General features: G+C 37.4%; 1 pseudogene; it reads right to left on the reverse strand.

Annotated features, from left to right (window-relative positions):
- Nucleotides 1-1,994: 1,994 nt before the first annotated feature.
- On the reverse strand, nt 1,995-3,439 carry LOC118625251 (annotated as a pseudogene).
- Between the last annotated feature and the right edge of the window lie 969 nt (nt 3,440-4,408).

Here is a 4,408-nt window from a genome sequence, read left to right on the forward strand (position 1 = left end):
ACTGGTTGCCTCCCACATGACTTGACCAGGGATGGACTGCAACCAAACTGCGTGCCCTTGATCGGAATCGAACCCGCGACTCATTGGTCTGCGGGCTGACGCTCTAACCACTGAGCAAGACTGGCCAGGGCTGAAGCGGGTTTTAGTAACAAATTGTTTGACTTAATTCATGAGATGCCCAGGATCCTGTGCTAAGAAGTAATAGAACTAGGATTGAGACTCAGGTCTTCTTGAGCCTTTAAAGAAATCATATCATGGAGTTAGCATATTAGCTAAACTAACTTATTATTAGAGATTAATCTTTATCTTTTGACTATTGTCATGTGAAATCTATTAAAAGAGGCAATAGAATCCCTGGCCAGGTAGCTCAGTTGGTTAGAGTGTTGTCCTGATATGCCAAGGTTGTAGGTTTGATACCTGGCTGGGGCACATTCAAGAACTAACCAATGAATGCATAAATAAATCGAACAACAAATCGATATTCCTCTCTCTCTCTCTCTCCCTTCCTTTCTTTCTCTTTCTCTCTCAAATCAATAAAAATAAAAATGCTGTAAAAAAGAGGCAATAAAACACACTAAATCACAAATGTGTGAATACTTTAAAAAATATTTTGAAATCCATGTACATTATACAAAAATTCAAATAGTTCCAAAGGATACTTTCCAGGATGAGCAATAAGGAAATTATGTTCACTTCTTCCCATCTTCCTCTGTTTCTTTCTCTTTACCAGCTAATTTTATTTGATAATATCATTCTTTGTAACTTTAGTGGCCATATATATACTTTAAATAATCTTCCTATGCATCTGTTATTTGATTTATCTACTTTAAGCTATTTCTCTTTATCTTACTCTGTGAAGGATGAAAAAGTCAAAGTGGTTATGCAATCTCCCATTTTTTTCACACAGTCTCCTAATTCTTGCTACTTAGATTATTTTTACTCTGATATAATGTATGTCATTTATGATCCTATTTAACCATATTTACCACAGTTGTTTTAACATCTGTCCTACATTTAAATGGTATTTGTGCTTATTTCCAGCTATTACCACAGTGTCTGTATTTCTCTTTCAGTTGATAGAAGGTTATCTGTCAGTAGTTATACCAAGAAAGGATTATAGGAACTATATCACCCTACTTCTTGGGTGTTTAAAATCATCTGTGAATTCCTATTATACTTGAATGATAGTCTGGCTAGACATAACACTATTGACTGACACTTTAATTCTTCAGGATTTTATATGCTTCATGTTGAATTATTCTTTGGAGAAATCTGAAGTAAGCCTGATTGTTTGCCATTATAATTTACTTGGTTTTATTTTTATTTTGTTCTTTTTCCCCTAAATTTAAGTAAAATTCTTTTTTTTTTCTTTCAGTTTTTAAAAGTAAGATTTATTTGACAAGTTTCACTTAGCGTAATACACCTATAAAAGGAAATCACAATACAATGAAAGACTTAAATCAAGGCCTTGGAATTTTATACAAACACCAAGACCAAAGTCCTAAAGTATTAATATTGCATCTCAAATGTTTCCCATTAACTTAAAAAACAAAACAAAAAACAAAAAAACCCCCAAAAAACAAAGTTTAAACTTACATGCCTTAGAAGTTATTAAATGAAACTAGAATTAACGAACATGCCAAATATTTCACTTTTAATTGTAGACACAGCTCCTATATTGAGTTTTACAAAAAAAAAAAAACCTCTTCCAACATGCTTCCAGTGTTCATTGTAGTGTGTAAGAGCAACATTCACATAATTCAACTGCTTTAACCTAAATATACTTACTGCTTAAGTACATCCTACAATAGAACTAACTTGAGAAAAGCTAAAAATAGTTTAACAGTTATAGTTTACTCATCGTAGTTGTTATATCCTAGATGAATATGTGTTCAAAAATACTGAACTTTAAATCTTTAATTCAATCCTGATTTCCACTTAGAGTAAGCATAAATCACAAGCTGGTATTGCAAAACTGTTAAACTTAAGTTTTGTTTTTTTCTTGAAAATAATGTTGACCAAGAGTCAGTGATAAGGATCAATTTACATTCCCCATCCACCACTCATACTGGACATGCTAGACATCCCTCCCATTCCGTTCACAGCTTAGATCCACAGCTTCCACTACTGTAGTAGTTGCTGTTCACTGCTCCTTGGCTGCCTATGCAATGTTTGATTGAAAATCACTGGAGTTTTCCTGTAAAACTTGGTCATATGCACTCATGTTGCTCTGGCCACCGTAGCCGCCTCCATAACCACTACTCAGCTGTTGGCTGGGTAGGCCACCATAACTGGACTGGTCTGACAAGCCCATGTCTCCCATCATTTGGCTACCATAAGCACCACCGCTTGCTCCTGCTGTAGAATTCAAGAAGAGTTCTACATATCTGTGTTGCATATTTGCTTTGTCTTTCAACATAGCTGCCACAGCATCTTCATGAGTTGCAAACTCGACATCTGCTTCACCAGTTACTCTGCCATCAGGGCCAATTTCAATATGTACTCTTACAGGGTTGAGCAGTGAAAAAAAAGTATAAATGTCATTCTCAGTAGCTCTGTAAGGTAATCCCCGCATGTGTCCCGTTGTGCTCTGGAAAGTAGAGCCACCATCTCTTACCTGTGGTCAGACATTCCTGAAAAACAATAATTGAGGTCTCTTCCAAATCTATGTAACCCCAAACCATAGCCATCATTATAGCCATTATAATCATCATAGCCTCCATAACCTCCACCATAAGCACCACGCCTCATCCTTTCAAAGCTAGCTCCCCTGCCAAAGCAGTTATACCCTCTGCCAGCCCCAGGTCTGCCCTAGGGACCTGGCCACTGCATGGCCATAAGCTTTCGTGGTGGATCATAATGAGTTCTAACTTCAGTTCGACTGCTCTTAAAGATTTCGATGTACCTGTGCCCTGTTCTTTCCTTGTGTTTCTTTAGAACCTTTTCAGCTATTTCTTGTGAAGCAAACTGCACGAAGTCCTCCCCCACACTCCTCCCCTGGAAGTCCTCCGGCAATGTTATCCCATTTGGCATGATTTCCAACCCTGAGAAGAACTGAACAGTTTCTTCCTTGCTACATCCAAAGGGGAGTCCTCTAGGCCATACAAAGCCATCATTGGCCGTGTTAGGACTATTTGGACCAGTATGCTTCAACACCCAATCCCTTTCAACATTGTTTGACTTGAATATTTCAACATATCTGTGTCCCATAGTTTCTCTGTCTTTTTTCAGGGCCAATTTGACTTCATCTTCTGATTCAAGTTCAACAAAAGCCTTGCCACTTGGTCTGCCTTCTCTGTGTAGGTGAAACAAATACCTTGAGCCCCATTTTGAATTTTGCTTTCAGAAAAAAACGCTGCACTCCGTTCGCCAAGCAAGACCAGGGCCAGCCCCGGACCTTCACCACGAATTCCTCTCCGCTTTTGGTGCCCAAAAACATCGTCTCTTAGTGGGTCCTGGCGTTGAAAGAGACTGATCACAGGACTTCAGCGTGGCTGAGCGAAATGCTTAAGTAAAATTCTTATTGAAATTTAGTAACTCTGCTAGGCTGTGTGTCTTTTTTTTTTTTTTTTTTTTTGGTACGTGCCCCTAGCGGGAACTGAACCTGGGGCTCTCTGGTCCACAGGCCATGCTCCAACCGCTGAGCCAGACTGGCCAGGGCTATAAGTCTTGATTGTCCCGATTCTAGTGCAGTGTGCTCTCCCATTTGATAGATGTGGGACTTTTATTTTTGAAAGTTTTCTTGTATTTTGTTTTAATAATTTTATTCTATTTTACTTGTTTTTAAAAAAATCTTACTAAGGCCACAAAAAGTGTGGGTAGTTTGGATCTTTGTCTAAATATCATTTGTATCTGTTATTTTCTTTTTGATTATTTAAAAGTCATTATTCTTTCTATTTTGTTTTCAAGTTTGATTGCGTTATCAGCTACATCTGTTCTTTTTGCTGTCGTTTATGTCTTTCTGTTTTTATCATTTTCTCCATGAGCCTTTGTAGCTCTGCTTTAAGACTTGATTCATGTAGGCTTTTTTTGAATTTATGGAAATGTGGTCACGATTTTCATCTGCTTATTATATATAATTTCTGATGTGTATTTTTCATTTAACTTTTTTAGATTCCTTTGTGCTGTGTGTGTATATTTGTGTATTCTATGTGTGCTTAGTACTCTTTTGAGATTATTTCTATCTATTTATTTATTATCTTTGCTGTTGAGAATATTACAGATGTTCCTCCTTTTTTCCCCCATTGCCCCCATACACCTCATTCCTGCTCTGCCTTAGGCCTTCACCACCCTATTGGCTGTGTTTATGGGCAATTCATATATGCATATAAATTCTTTGGTTAATCTCTTCCCACCCACTCACCCTCCTTCACTCTGAGATTTTTTCAGTCTGTTTCATATTTTCATA

The sequence above is a fragment of the Molossus molossus genome, unplaced genomic scaffold, assembly GCF_014108415.1.
Source record: "Molossus molossus isolate mMolMol1 unplaced genomic scaffold, mMolMol1.p scaffold_m16_p_11, whole genome shotgun sequence".
Lineage (NCBI taxonomy): Eukaryota > Metazoa > Chordata > Mammalia > Chiroptera > Molossidae > Molossus > Molossus molossus.